Source organism: Strongylocentrotus purpuratus, unplaced genomic scaffold (genome assembly GCF_000002235.5).
Source record: "Strongylocentrotus purpuratus isolate Spur 01 unplaced genomic scaffold, Spur_5.0 spur5_scaffold_21, whole genome shotgun sequence".
NCBI classification, from domain to species: Eukaryota; Metazoa; Echinodermata; class Echinoidea; order Camarodonta; family Strongylocentrotidae; genus Strongylocentrotus; species Strongylocentrotus purpuratus.
Window position 1 is genome coordinate 18,987,655 of NW_022145607.1, and position 16,517 is coordinate 19,004,171.

The 16,517-nt window shown below is 37.0% G+C and overlaps 2 long non-coding RNA genes across 2 annotated transcripts; both read right to left on the reverse strand.

Moving 5' to 3' along the window:
* Nucleotides 1-569: 569 nt before the first annotated feature.
* Nucleotides 570-2,400, reverse strand: LOC100892699. Its single transcript, XR_971540.2, has 3 exons — nt 2,241-2,400; nt 1,518-1,564; nt 570-860 (listed from the first exon to the last, which is right to left on the reverse strand). It is a non-coding gene; the product is annotated as an uncharacterized LOC100892699 (long non-coding RNA).
* Nucleotides 2,401-3,876: 1,476 nt separating this feature from the next.
* On the reverse strand, nt 3,877-8,578 carry LOC115928216. The gene is made up of 3 exons (XR_004065947.1): nt 8,362-8,578; nt 5,433-5,542; nt 3,877-4,152 (listed from the first exon to the last, which is right to left on the reverse strand). It is a non-coding gene; the product is annotated as an uncharacterized LOC115928216 (long non-coding RNA).
* Between the last annotated feature and the right edge of the window lie 7,939 nt (nt 8,579-16,517).

The window sequence follows — 16,517 nt, forward strand, 5'->3', positions numbered from 1 at the left end:
GAATTTAAGAATCTGATATTTTTTCTGGTTTCTAAATTTTTCAGCTATCAAATAAATTGTAGGCAAATTTCCTCAAACACTTGGAGAAAAGGCTTTTAAAAAACACATTTTGTTATATAAACCCCGATATTCGCGTGACCGGGTGAAGCGTGTCAAACTTTTCGCAAAACAAGACAGTTCCACTTCCACTTCCACTTCAAATTATTTCAGATGAATAAATTCCGCTTGAAATATTTCATTGTGTACAAATATTTTCTCCAAGCTATTTTGAGAGCACAGCCAATTTGTTTTTTCGTAAAAGTGCAGTCATGACATTTTGCAATTACAGACATAGCCTACATGTACATTGCATATATCTCTTTGGTATTTGTTTTCACAGATCAATTAAATTCAATTTGTTTATTTCAATTCCAGCAAGTAGATTAAAACTTCATAGGTAATATATGAAATATATACACGTACATAAACGAGTTAAAAAATATATCTATCTACAGTAAGTATATCCATCTCCATGGTATAACGCAATTGCTCAGTGGTAGAGCATCAGTCTCGAAACTGGAAGGATCCAGGTTCGAAACCAAGTCAATGTGCTAGTTTATATATATATTAATTTATTTATTTATTCAGTCGTCTTTAAAATACAGGGTAGTCACTTCAGAGCCACAAGGCCTGCTTTTCAAAGGAGCCATGTAGGCGTGTGACAAAACACATGGTAAAAATTACAACAACAACAAATAAAAACAAATACACAATACATAATACATGACTCCTGCCCTTTAAACCTATTCGAGGATTCACTAGTTCGGCAATGTCAGTCTCGAGAGCTGTCAGATTGTTACATCATTGGTCTTGCAGATTTTCTGCAAAGTCAAAGTGAAACAGAAGCAACAAGGAGTCAAATATGGATATTTGGAAGAAAATCACATTCCGTAGTTACTGACCGAAGATTTGACGCCTTGAGATATCAAAATGATATTTTTCGTCCATCGTGACACCTTGTTGTCATATCAGCCATCCAGGATAAACAAAAACAAATTGGGTAAAAGCCTCAACGTGGACATGGCGTGAAAATGGTACCTAAATGTACTGGGAGGATAACTCTATCAAGACATATCATTAAACCAATGAATAAATATTCATACTTCAAACAATACAACTTTTAAAAAGTAGGACATTCTTTCTGACTCACCCTGTATAACAAAGTGTAATCAAGGCTATATATAACAGATATTGACTGGTACTGTGTGCAATATACCATATTTTTGAGAGCAAGGGAGTAATATTTTCCCTTTTATCTTGGGAAAATATAACTCCCTTCGGCGGTGCAAAAAACGCTGTACCAAACACCCTACCAGTCAATATCTGCACAATATTTGAAACATGTCTAGATCGTCTCATTTCAAGTCAAAGAAACAAAATCCAAAAGAAATGAACCCTTAAGGAATTTTGCAAACAATTAAGGTAATTATCCTGTAAGTGACATTTTATAAAGACAAATAAACGTGGAACTTCCTTACCGGTCTTCTGAAGGCATCCACGAATCCTGCCAGTAAGTTCTTAAGTCCTGGAAAAAGAAAAAGAAAGAAAAAGGAATAATGGTGTTGATCAGTTCAAATCTCTTTTTGTCCGAAAAGTGATCGGGTTCTGCGAACAAAATTTTGTAAGCTCCCTTTTCCAAAAATATCTATGTATATCGTTTATCTTTTTGTTGTATCTATTTGACATGAATTTTGGCAAATGATCAATCCAAATCAAATCAAAAGCAAGTGAAAATGTTTTTTCAAATTTGATTCAGATCTGATGTATCCTGTGTATGCTAAAGGTATGCGGCCCCCTTTATTAACAATAGTTGTATACAATAATGAAATTTGCGTCCATAACGCATGTAATTTCCCCGATATACCCCCTCCCCCATCCCTGCCAATATTTGTAAGAAGCCCTCCGAATACAGAATCCCCCAAAAAATAAATAGATAAACAAGAATATAAATGAATGAATGAAATATTTTAATGATAATAATAATATAATAAAAGCAATAATAATGAAATTGAATAAAATATACCGGTAATGAAATTAATGAAGAAAAAAAAAGGGGAAAAGGGAAAACATGAATAAAGAATTTCCAAATCCAGAGGGCAACATTGTTTATCATGGTGCAATCTCACAAACAACATGAATATCTGATCATAATTATTCAATGTAAATAGCTTTTGAGAAGGTAATAAAAAGAATGTCCTTACGTTGCCGGTACTTGAAACCAAGACACGTAATGATGACGGAGATGATGATGGAGGTGATAATGGAGATGGGGAAGATAATCTTTAAAAAGACTGTATTATCTTCAGCAGGTTGCGGTGGTATCATCGTAGAAGCTTTAGAGGGAACACCTGGAGAAGAGGTGGAAAGCCCTACCCCTTGGGCTAAGGATAAATCATACAAAATTTTCATGAATTTATCGCTATTGTATTTTGAGAATGGTGAGGCTAATATATTGACATGTTTATAATAATATTTGATTAGTAGACATTATCAATACTGCTCAGGCATTTCCAAATCTTCGACGATATGATTTGTTAGATATTTAGGAACACCTCTTTGAGGTGGATTATTAGGAGTCGCTATTCAGAATACGAAATGAGGGTCGCTATTCATAATACGAGGAGAGGGTCGGTATTCATAATACAAAATGAGGGTCGTTTAAGATCCATAATACGAAATGAGCGTCGCTATAAAGAGTAAGGGGTTGCTATTCATAATACGAATTGAGGGTCGCTATTCATAATAGGAGTAGGGGGTCGCTATTCATAATACGAAATGAAGGTCGCTATTCATAAAAGGAGTAGGGGGTCGCTATTCATACGAAATGAAGGTCGATATTCATAATAAGAAATGAAGGTCGATATTCATAATAAGAGTAGGGGGTTGCTATTCATAATACGAATTGAGGGTCGCTATTCATAAAACGAGCAGAGGGTCGCTATTCATAATTATGAACTGAGGGTCGCTATTCATAGTATGAGCAGAGGGTTGCTATTCATAAAATGAGTAGAGGGTCGCTATTCATAATTCGAAATGATGGTCACTTTTCATAATAGGAGTAGGGGTCGCTATTCATAATACGATATGAGGGTCGCTATTCATAATTCATACCCCCCCCCCCCCGTGAGCGAATTTTTGACCGGCGCAATTTTCAAATTTCCGAGAGAAAAAAAAAGTGCTCACTACCCCCCCCCCCCCCCCCCCCCCCCCCCCCCCCCCCCCCCCCCACTCTAAGCGACTTTTCGGCCGGCGCGATTTTCGAATTTTTCGGGAGAAAAAAAAAAAATGGGCCCCCTTCCCTAAGAAATCCTGAATCTGCGCCTGTCTTCCTTTACCCACTTTCCTTCCTTCATTCATTTTTCCTCCCTTCTAAATATTCTTTTTCTACCTGCTTGTAACGCATTTATTCGCCGGGCCTATCCAAAACAAGCATTGCTTTAGTTTAGGCCCATCCACTATACATAGCCATATGATGAAACGTTTAAACATATTTATTATATTGTAATTGACTTGTAGGCTTACTATCATCGTGATTCGCTTACTATCATCATGATTATCGTGATTATACTGCAATATCTTTTGACAATTTTTTTTTGGGGGGCCGGTTAATTTACTAATAAAGGAATGTTGTTATATATTTAAAACAAACATAATTATGTTGACATAAAAAAATAACAAAGTTACTAATTTCACTTAATCAAGGTAATTATAAATATGATAGTAAAGTCAGGTTATAAATTAATGACTTATGAAAATGAAATGCACATACAAGCGTGTATCAAACTCTACTGAATAACGTAGCCAAGCCAAATGTGTGGTACTTTATTATACCTGTAACAGATAGCAGTACATGGCCACGTTCCTCAATGAAGAGAAGTGTCGCCACTTTACAGTGATAGATTCCACTGTCTGTCTTCTTGAGGTCCCTGATCGTTAAACGTGTAGCATTGCTGCTGCCCTCATATCTGGTATCGTTTGTCCATGAGGTATTACTCTGGACTTCGAGAGAGTAGATAGTGTGATCGTTCTTCTTCCAGTACACGAATATTCGTGTTTCGTTCGGGAAAGGGGGACACGGCAAGGTGACATATCCTCCAATGGGGACAGTTTTCTCTATAGAAGGAGAAAAATATCATTATGTAAATCTAAAGTAATTTCTATTGTACGCTATTATACAACGCAGACGTTTCTTACGTTTACCACAGCGGTTTACTGCTTTTTTTCTTCATTTGTTTGTTTTAATATTTGTTGAGTTATTAATCTTGCTTAAGCTTTTTTGTATAGATTGTCTTTAACGCAACTATGAGCGATTATTTGATACCCCTTTGATGCGCGCAGCAAATTTCTTTTGTTCACCCCACTTGCCGTTCATTTGCGAACGAGCCTTTACTTGATGCAAGAGGGATGGCGATTTACTTTCGTGACCGGGGGGGGGACAAAATGCGAGGGACGAGGGGGCATAGTGATCGAGAGGGGCGAAGGTGCCGGAAGTGACTTCCCCCTCACAGGTTTTTTTAACATTCCTTAGCAGAAATATAGTTTAAAAAACAAGCAATATACCATTTTTACACTTCACTTTTACTTTGCCGGTAATTCGTGTGCAGTCCGAAGGGTTGTACAAATTTAGTAGGTAAAGTTCAGTGGGTAGGGAGCTTGGGCATGGGTGTAATTTTTATTTCCTACTCTAGGCCTCTGTCATGTACATTTATATTGATATCGATATGGAAGTTGACATGGTAAATATATAGCCTATGTGGTAGTAAACTATTAAAACCAACCATCTATTTCTATGACTCTTAAACATGCAGTGTAAACTGTGCTTACGTAATACCAACGGAATACAGATTTTCTACAATATTGACTGTCTCGTACATTTTTTAGGATATTATGCGAGGGAACGTAACGACCGAGCGAGAAGATTTTTGCATTGTTATCAGTCTTAATGCTACCTCATTAAGAAAGCCTAGAAGTATGTTGCAGTTTTCAGTCAGTATTTCCTGTCCTTTTGGGGGAACTTTTTCACCTTTTCCGGGGGACGATCCCCCTAAAAAAAAATGAGAGGGAGTGTCCCCCCATACCCCCTCCCCCCGGATCACCGCCCCTAGATGCAAGGCTCTATAAAATAAAGACTTAAAGGGGAACATACGCTACTAGTGGTAATAACAGTTTGAAATTATGCTATAAACAGAAGGTGCCTTTAACTTATACACGCATTTCTATGAGAGTTGGTCGAAAGCATAGGGTCCAAAGAAAGAGAAGGGGTGATTCTCAAAACACTGTGATACAGAGGAACCAGGAGCAAGAGAGAGGCTCCTACAAGCCATGGTCATCTTGCAATCATGCTACAATTTTACATATATTTTGTAAAACATGCATTAAAAAAATCAACACACCTGGCTGAGCGGCCTGTCTTCTGATTGGCCCTCCCATCGTCAAAGCAACTGGGAACATACAAGTCATGCAGGTAATGCAGGTAATAATGCCGACTTTCATTGTGTAATTCCTGTAATATGTAGAAAAAAACATGATCATCATATAATACAGTAGCATAACAGGCAAAGTGGTTCTTGGCCGAAGATCTCGATTTTATCCTACCCCACGAGAGAATGTCATCAATTCATCTCTAATTTCATGAAGTCCACTAAATATTCACAACCCTCATGCACAATTTGCATTTTTGTTATTTATATTTTCGTCATCACTATTATCATCAGCATTATATTGTTATTACTAATATCATCATTATTATCATTTTATTATTGTTATTATTATTATTATTATTGGTAGTAGTAGTACTAGTAGGAGTAGTATTATCATAATAACTTGTTCACGACAAAAGCTTCTCGTCACTTTATCTCGTCAGAAAATCTCAGATGTGTCTCACTTGACACCACTCCACAGTAATAAAGGCCTTCTCTTTACGTCTTTTTGATAGTTCAAACTTAAACCTATAGTTTATACATTAAATTCAAACACTTTCTAGTAATCCCTGGATTACTATAAACATCCGTGTATCAACTCAAGAAAAGCATCCAATACAAGATAATCATGCATCAATGATAACTTTAAATCAAATATTTTCAATGTTTACTCATAGCTGTCAAACTTTTGTCTGAAAATCAAATTACCTACGGAAGTTAAATTATCAAGAACATGATTTTCGTTATAACTGCCTTTCGAAAAATAACTCCGAAAATAAACCAGTAACATGAAATCCAAAACAAGAATTATTCTTCCAGAACAAGAATGGTCAGTGGCTGTATTTATTGCCTTTAATATTTTTTTATATTTTTTTTCTTCACATAAACATTAAACAATTTTTAAACACCTTCAAATGAACTGAACTGATGTGCATCAACATACAACTTACATCGAAATAACGTACATGTACATGTATTATGAACTTTCAAACGACAGAGAAATACTTAGCACTGTGCATAATACCATTTTCATACATGTAATACATGACTCTTTTAGGCCTACTTCCCCCTGAACATTATCTTCTTTTTTTTTCTTCTATCAACTTGTCCGAAGTATAACATTCATGTTAATGTTCTAAATAAAACGTGACTTCCCCGTCCAAAGTTCACTCCACAGTTTGTTCACTCCACAGTTTGTTCACGTCATCGCATCTACTTTCACTGTACTTCCGCCATTTCCTGTTGTGAGACGATGATTGGCATAAAATTATTTAACCCAAGGCAATTCGAGTTTCTCTCTTTCTGGTATGTTTTATATCAACAAAATATACTTGATAGGGGGTTACACATTAAGCAGTGTTCCAGATTTTGAGGGGTCTCCAAGGAAGGAAAAGCCCCCCAAAAGCCCGCAAAAGGGGGTTCAGACCCGGCCCCCCCCCCCCCCCCACTCAGTGTTATTTAGGGTACGCATATGCGTGTTCCAACCGACCCCCCCTTTTCAGCAAAAGTCCGGTGTGTAAAGTCAATACGGCTCGACCTTTTTCTTTTGTTACGAAAAGGACATTTTGGCAACACGCATGCGGTCATTTTGAAACCTGAGTGGGGGGGGGGGGCCGGGGGTTCAGAAATGTTGGCAGTCCTGAGCTGAGATAGGGAGGGACACAACGGGCACAAGACAAGAGTGAACATGGGGAGGGAATCTGAAAATATTCAGTGTACCAAGGAGTTTTAAGAGCTGGAGACCCAACTGGCAACAAATTATTCCAAGCAGCTGCCGTTTTCTATGGTTGCACAATAGAATCTACTGGTAAGCTTTTACCTTTGATGTCCGAGGTTCCAAGCCGCCAATATCATTGGAAAGCTTGAGTAGTGATTATTGTCACAAAGAAATATCCTTAATATTTCACTTTTTATTTGAACTAACAAGGGGAAAATCTTACAGATGATAAAACATGAATACAAAAGCCTAATTGTTTCAAGAAATTTACTTACATTGTATGATAGCAGCTTTAATTTGTGAAAAATATTAAAAATGTACAGTCCTAAAACTTGCAATTTGACATTTTTCCGATTACTTGCGGCTCACGAAAATAAAAAGTGAATTTGTTCGTGTACAGTTCTTTATGATGTTATATGTCAGATTAGTGCCCACACATGCCCAGTCGAGCAATTTTGATTAATATTTCATGAAATTTTGCTCCGTATTATCAGAAGAGTAGTAGCGAAAAGTAATTGGCATTACAAAATCATATTTCCATTTGAAAGTGGCCACATAGTTTGCAGCTAGGCAGGAATATTTTGTCTACATATCTGCAAGGAAGGTCCAGTTAAAAGCACATGCCTGACATATTTTCTCCTGGCGGCACCGAAGATGGTACAAAGGGCATGAGCTAGATAGGACTCCATCTTGAATAAGCCAGTTCATAGATACAATCTGCGCATGGGCAGATAAAGGTCATTTGTACCAAAATGGTAAAACCCACAGAGATGAATACTGGATATGCGCTCATGAAAGTTATGTAACATTATTCATTTATGCACCAACGGTACATTCTATGATACGCAGGTGGAAGTATTCTTTTTAAGAGGACAAACAAAAGGTATTCATGAGGCACATCTAGGACTTTGGCAGTTATTATTCTAAGATGCTCAAAGTGGAACTTCTCCATGTGTAAAAGACCTGTGGATATTTGGGGTCATTTGTACCATGTGCTATCTGTAAACTCCCTTATTGGTTAGACACTTAATATCAAGAAAACACACAAGATGACAGCGACACTAGTCAACGGGAAACAAAAACTCGCATATAATCATTTTCACAACAAAAACACGGCAGTGATGATACATGAATCTCATAAACAGTATTGGGTAGTAAATACAAATATGTATAGGGTACACTTACATTACTTTTCTTCAACAAATTCACGACCGCTTGTATGGCAAGTTTGTGTACTGGAACTCGAACTTGATCGCGGAAGTGTTTTCAATGATTAAGATTCGATCATACATAATACACAGATGGTCATGCAACGGTTAGATCATAGACGTAATACGTAATATTGTATTAATCTATGGTTAGATTCGATCACTCAATCCAGAGTATGTTTACTGCACTGTTTGTTCACGCCATCGCAACTACTTTCACTGTAATAAATTGTAACTGTAACTTTCGCAATTTCCTTGTGTGAGACGATGATTGGATTAAATCTGGGGCAGGCGCGTACGCAGGATTTTTTCAAGGGGGGGGGGGGGGGGGGTTTAAAATTTATAAATCGGGCCGAAAATTTCGCAACGGCTCAGCCAGCCGCTGAATAAGCGGGGGGGGGGGGGGGGTAAGAGGACACTTTTTTTGTTTGGGTCCCAAAGAAATCGCAACGACTCAGCCGACCGCTGAATATGCGGGGGGGGGGGGGGGGGGGGGTAAGAGGTAAGAGGACACTTTTTTTTTTTTTGGTCTCGAAATTTGAAAATTTGACATTTTGCTCTGTTGGGGGGGGGGGGGTAAGGTCACCTGTTTAGGTCAGCCATGGGGGTAATTTTTTTTTTTTTTTTTTTAATAATTAAAAAAAAAAAAAAAATCCAAAGGGGGGTGTTTTAGGGGAGTTTACACACATAAAAATACCAATTTGAATGATTTTTGAGATTTTTTTCGAAAAATGTTATTTTTATAAAAAAACATTATTTTCCATTTATCAAAATTGGAGAATTGCATTTTTTCATAACTTTCCAAGAATTAGCAATCCAAAGTTATTGATTTGATTTCCACAAAAGTTAATATACCGATATACTGGCAAAAATCAGAAGAATATCTACAATAAAGCACCTTTTTGACTCAAAATTTATATTTCACACACTACATCACTCATTGAAATTGATATCAGAATGAAGGTACTTTAATTATCCATCTTTTGACACCAAATACATGGTGATTAGAGGTTTAAGTTCAAAGTTATCTTTAAAACTCGATGGAAACACACAAACAGGTCCTTAATACACTAATGCACGTATATGCATACAGTTATTACACATGTGGGCAAAAATGTTGTTTTTGTGGAAATCAAATCAATAACTTTGGATTGCTAAAACTTTTTATTGAAACGATATATAAACCTCTCCCTCGCACAGGATATTGTCGTTGTACATAAGCAAATTCCTGGAAAGTTATGAAAAATGCAATTCTCCAATTTTGATAAATGAAAAATAATGTTTTTTTATAAAAATTAAATTTTTCGAAAAAAATCTCAAAAATCATGTTTTTTACTTAAATTTGCGATGTTAATTAATCCCAAATTCTTTGAAATTTGTATCAAAATGTAGATAATTTAATTCTATTTCATATGACACCAAACTCATTGTGGTTCAAGATTTCCTAAAATATTGTTTACATAATACTATTTTGTCGTCAAAAGGGACACGTTTTGGTGGGGGCGTCCCCCTGGCCACACCCACCACTTAGAACATGCCAGGCGGTCAATTTTTTATGTGGAGCTATGCGATCTTTACATCTGTACACATTAAAATTGGTTTCCTTCCCAGCTAGGTTGACCCCCACTGGCTCCCGGTCTAGGACCCCCAGGAAATGAAGTAGGGGTCTGAAAATTTGCACCCCATCATTTTTGGTCAATTGGGACCCTTTTGAAGCCAAAACAGCAAAAAAAAATCAACTTTGGCACAAAATTCCTACGGGAGCTGTCTCAGTGACATACCGTACCACACTATAATAACAAAAGATACCCTTAATTCCTTTAAATTTCGCTTAAAGAAGCACTGCTTTAAGAATTCCTAGCTCTTGCCAGTAATTTTTATGATTATTCTAAATTCATTCCCTACGTTACTTTGGTCATTGTTCATATGTTCATATGTCTAATATTTTTATTGCATCCGCCATACGGCCACATGCAATATTTCCCAATGTTTTCATATTAGTCTAATTTTTACATGTTTGTTATTTCTGTTATTTTAGAGAATTTCCATCTGTTGTTCGTTTGTTTACTTGCCATTTTCTTTTCTGATTCATGATTTATGATTCTATATTATGTTTATGTTTATGTTGATGTTGATCGTTCAATAATTATGCTTTGAATTGTATGTTATCACAGGGCTCCATGGAAGACCAACTTATTGTTGAATGGGCTACCCGGGGGGAGGGGGGTAGTGAGCACATTTTTTTTTTTTTTTGTCCTCGAAAATTTAAAAATGTGCACCCCCCAAAAAAAGGTAAAAATCACGTGTTTTTACATGATTTTTTTCTCAAGGCCCCCCGAGCCCCCCCCCCCCTGGTTCCGCCACTGTTAGAGGGAGGGGCGTTAATACCGGTCTTACTGAATGAATTACTTATTGTGAGAGAACTGGGCAATAGAGAGGCAGTGGTGGTATCATTTTATATTGCTTTCTCTCTAATGTTACATCTTCACTTTCCTTTCTTCTCTCTCTCTCTCTCTATCTATCTTCCCCTCTTTTGATGGGGATGGTTTTTTATCTTCTATTTTCGCCATTCGATTAGGAGCGAACGTGCCCCCTGTAGGGGTCGGAATGAAAATTGATATAACTTGTTGATGTCTTGTAAAGGACTCATATCCACCCAGGTGCCCAAAGCGTTTGGCTACGTATTCGGTGCTGTCAGTATTCAATGAATACACACTTCACAAACTGATTTGAAAATAATTTCTTTGATTTATTTTACATTTTCATTGCAAATGAACACAATCATGATATAAAACACCAACGCATAATTACTTGTATTTATCATATTATTTACATTTGAATTGGATTCAGAAGGGCTTTGTCATTTCAATCCCGAAAGTGCGATACGTGTATTTCTGAGAGGGGGGCATTAAATGTATGAAACATTTTGGCAAAAATATATATCAGGAGCATTATTATACAAATTGTTTTTATAATTTGTATATTGCTTCTCGCTAAACTCATCTCTAACAAGCACTATATTGATTGAACAATGTTGTGTGTAGTGCAAGCTTTCTTCGAAAAACGTATCTCTTTACCATGCTCATAATATTTTCGCATTTGCTTTTATTTCGTATAAGAGGGTTTTTCCATAAGGGTAACATATTTCATGACATGTTCATAATCATAATGATAGATATCGTATGTGTACCAAAGTGACAAGTTATTTCTTTCTGTTATAGCAAATTGCATGGCTGGTCCCAAGTTGGCCAAGCCTCGGACACGTTTCCTACTCCGTCGACGATACTAGTTTGCAGGCACAACGACTGTCAGGTCGATGAGACTATGCTGACGTCATTATGCTCTGTACTTAAGCTGCTCAAGATTTATTTGACACAGCCAGACACTGACGTAGCTACTAGCTAGGCTCTGCTCAGGCTGTAAGAATCGTGGTAAAGTATAAAATTAGTCTATGTCTGCAGATTAGAGGATACACTTGCTGTCTAAGACAGTGACAAGTCATGTGGATATGTATTTATTGCTTTTTCCCCCGACACCTGCCCAAACTGAAAACAACCTTCCTTGCCTTGAAGAGCTCTTCAAAATACACCAAAAGAGTAACACGATATGACAAACACTTCCTTTAAAGCTACTCTAGATAGACGCTATTATATATCATTTGAAACTTCTTAGTTTGGAAAGCTCTGATAAAAGGAAAGTGTCCCTTAACCAATGAAAGTAAACCCTACAGCAAATTGATACATTTCCCTTTGTATAATGATTCTTTTATTGATTTTTGTCGTAATTGCTCATAGTGATTATTCTGTTGGAAGTTCAAATTCAAAACTGAAACTGAAACTGAAAACTTACGTTACACTGTCCCGAAAATTGGATAAACCGAAGACATATCCTCATTGGGCAAACCAAAAAATATTAAATTGTGACGCGCATAGAGAAATCGCTGGTTTACTAAGTGCCAAATAAACCCGGAATATTATTATCATTTCTATCATCATCACACCTATTCTATTTTTGGAAAATTGTATAATTGCAAAAAAACAAATAAGATAGGTACAAAGTAGTCTAACGTTTGGAGGGTACATAGACCCTTGTTTTCTCTTTTAATTCTGTGAGTGATTTTGTGCAGAATTCGAACACCTCATCTTCATAATAGATGAGAGTGACTTACACTTTAATAATAAATGCAAAAATTATTTACATTTGGATAGAAAACTTTAAATGTAATTAAACCCCGATATTAGCATTAAGGTGAAGCGTGTCAAAATGTTCGCAAAACAAAATAGTTTCACTATCAATTATTTCAAATGAATAAAATAACTTTGAAGTATTTCATTGTTGTATACAAATATTTTATCGAAGCTATTTTGAGGGCATAGAGAAACAAATTTTCGTATAAGTTCAGACACGACATTTCGCGATTACAGAAATACACTGTATATTTCTTTTACAATTCAATCCATTTAATATTTCAATTCCAGTAAATACATTAAAATGTATAGGTAAATACATGAAATATATACATACATATACCAATTTGACTACCCTCTCACATTTTTAAAAGTTTTGTTTACTTGTACGTTTTGAAGGATATTATGCGAGGGAGCGTAGCGACCGAGCAAGAAGATTTTTGCATTTGTTATTAGTCTAAACGCTGCACTCTTGGGCCATCCAGAGCCTTAAAGTGTGTTCCAGTCTTTTGTCAGTATTTGTTTTACATTTTGTTTGCACTTTTTAATATTGCCAGCGTTTAGGGTTTGTATAGGGGTCGCCGTATCGCCGACCCTGATGCATTTGAACTCTATTTTGGCTGTCATCCACGTCTTCGTCATCTCTGCCATGTGTGTCTGAGCTGAGTAAATCAGTGCGTTTACCTTCCTTTAAAAAAAAAGAATATAGTCAAGCGTTAGAGAATTAAACGCCCTCATCCACCGTGGCTGGAAAACACTTTGAACTATACCCCATGTCAAAAAATCGTTTTCAGGGATGGCTCATTTACATAAAATAGTCCCACCACGAGAATGGTTTTGTTTTTTTCCCCCCTCTATTTAGGCATTACTTTTTTTGTATCTCCTTTATAACCAACAGTATTATAGTGTATTTTCGTTGCGGTGGCAGCACCAATAAAGCCTTTGATTTTTCCTTTTCCCTGCTTCCTCATTCATATGACCTTTTTTGTTGTTGTGGTATTCTATTGTAAATGTTTTTCTTTAACTTGTGCACTATTTGTTTTGTATTTTAAATGTTTTCATGATATAAAATCAATTTCAATGAAAGAAATGGCGACGGTTTTTCAAATAATATCCCGGATATACCATGACGTTACATTTTGAAACTATCGATATCGCCACACTTTCACTACTACATTACAAAACAAAACAAAAAAACTAATCTAATATATCAACAAATTACTCATGGCTAAGTTTGAAAATGAAAAAGCCAAATTTGCCTTTTTTCTCAATCTCCGCATTAAAAATGCTTTTCATTATTTTCCAAATTTCTATGTCACATAGAAATTATACAGAAGATAGACTCTCACAAAGCTTAGGAAGGATATGAATAATTACATTTTCATATAATTATTTATTTTATTTGATACTAATTACTTCAAGGGCCTTATTTTGTGGACAAAGGAGGGGGGGTATCAGCATTTCAGATGAGCCATTTTGAACAGTGGGACTGGGTCCCATAAAATATTACCACCAAGAGAATAAAAGAAAACAAAGACGTTTTTTAATGATATTCCGGGTATACCATGACGTCACATTTTGAAGCTAACGATATCGCGATATTTTCACTACCCGCTTGAGATTTCAACGAGTTAAAAAAAAAAAATTAATTCCCAATCTCAATCTCCGCCTTAGAAATGCATTTCATTATTTTCCTTAGTTCTATGTAACATAAAAGTTATACAGTAGATAGCATCCACCCAAATGCATGAGGTTTTTAAATGTGACGTATGGCCTCATACTCCAAAACAAAATAGTCATGGTGAAAACGTGTGACTAGCTGCAACTCTCGTGCTCTATATTACCAGGAAGCTGTAATGAATGGAGATCCCGTCCAAGAGGCCCCTTTGAAGTCATCCTTGGCACCGCGCGTCTTTTGTTTCCCCTACCGTAATCCCCTTAACCCCCTTCCGAAACCGTACAGCTTCCTAGTAGCACTAAATCCTCCCTTTCCACTCACAGCCCAGCGAGCACGGCGGCTTTTGCTTTGCCGGCCTGTAGGCCTACTTGGGTTAAAAGTGGTGATGAATTGACAACTTCTAACCCTCATCCAACAAATGCGCAAAGATATAACACAATATCATTTAGTTCTGAAAGATAAACCTTTGGACTACCTTCTTAGCTATATACACATTTCGGAAATTTTCGGAAAATGTCAAAAAATAGATGAGAAAATCATGATGGTGAAAACCTTACATTTGCTCTAACTCACGATATCCTTGGTCGATTTCGCTGGTAGAAATGGCTATGTCTTCAGTAAAGCTATCCGAGCACGGAAAAAGCATTTGATAACCAATAGAAAGTTGCATTGGTCATATGTTGTGAATGTTGTATTTTATATGTTATAGCTAAATACATCTTCACTGATCATGACCTAAATTTTGCGGTGACACGCATGACTTCTAAGCCGGACGCCTGCATATTTTACGACCGAGTGAATAGAGAACTTAGGGAAGCAGACGGCGTTGCGTAACATTTTGTAATATTTGGAATGCCAGAGGGGAAGTGTATTGAGAAGGACAGCTGTTGCTGGATTTTATGGCAGGAGAGGGTTGCATTTCTTTTTGTAAAGCCAAGTTAATCTTGAATATTTTTCCCTCGGGAAATTCTTTCGAGACGGTATCTCCATTCATTACAGCTTCCTGATATTACAAACAAAACAAGAACCACTGATCTCTACACATTCCTGTAAATATGTCTGGAATATCAAGGGAAGTCCACTCAAATCAATGGTTGAAAAAAATATTTTAAACAGTCATTGATACCAATTAATTTAAGGGTTTTAATTTTTTAACAAAGGGGATATATTAGCAGTTTAGATTTATTCATTATTTTATTCATGTTTTATTTATAATAATTGATAAATCAATGGAGGGTAGTCCGTTTCAGTTGAAAAACTGCTTTCCAAAGGAGCCCTCCACATGATACAAACGAAACGGCCGCGGCCCCCCCTATTGGCGGCGCAAAAAAAGGAAGAAAAAAAGAGGAAGAAAAGAAGAGGAAAAAAAGGAGAAGAGGAGAAGAAAAAAAGGAGAAGAGAAAAGAAAGGAGAAGGGAAAAGAAAAAAGAAGAGAAGAGAAAAGAGAAAAGAAAAGATAAAGAAGAAAGCCCAACCCCCCCCCTCCCCTCCCTCCCCCTCCCTCCCACTCCGGGGTCGGAGGGACCGAATATGTGTTCCCAAAATTTCCGATAAAGAGTTACTTTTCACGCAACAAAGTCCGGCCCGTAATACACAAAAATCCGGCCCGTAGGCTACTGACTTACACCGGAGATAGAGGGGTGCTTTCAAAGAGAGGGAACATACATGTGCGTACCCTATAGTAAGTGGGTGGGGGGGGGGGGTGATTCGGTGAGAAAGGGGGAAAGACAAGAAAAGGGCGCTAAGTGACAGTAACGACGAATAAGGGAGAACTGTAATCGGGAGATTTGGGGTCATTCCAGAAGGTTTGGCAAACGTTATTGAATAGAGGGGGCCGGGCCGGCCGCATAAAATCTCGAGCCGCGGATTCAAAGTTTAACGTAAAAAACAGCCCCCTGCGCTACAAAGGTCATCACTCTTTAGTGAGAAATTTGAAAAGGGCACAATATTTTGGATGTCTTTTAAATAGAAGCTATATACTCAACAGTCAAATTTTAAATTAACGGTTGGGCCGCTTCATCACTCTTATTTTGCCCTTCATTTGGATTCAGCTCATAACAACTCGCTCGTGTTTGTATTTGAACTCATGTTGGTAGTAATCATGGACAGGGGCGGCAATCCTGGGCCCGATAGGGAGACACGTCCCCCAGGAAATTTAGAAATATAGCTAGAAAGAAATATAGCGGAATTTTCTAGAATGCATAATTTCAACATTGCAAAATCTTGCTTGGTTGCTACGCCCCGGCCGGCCCTCGCCCGATAACACAA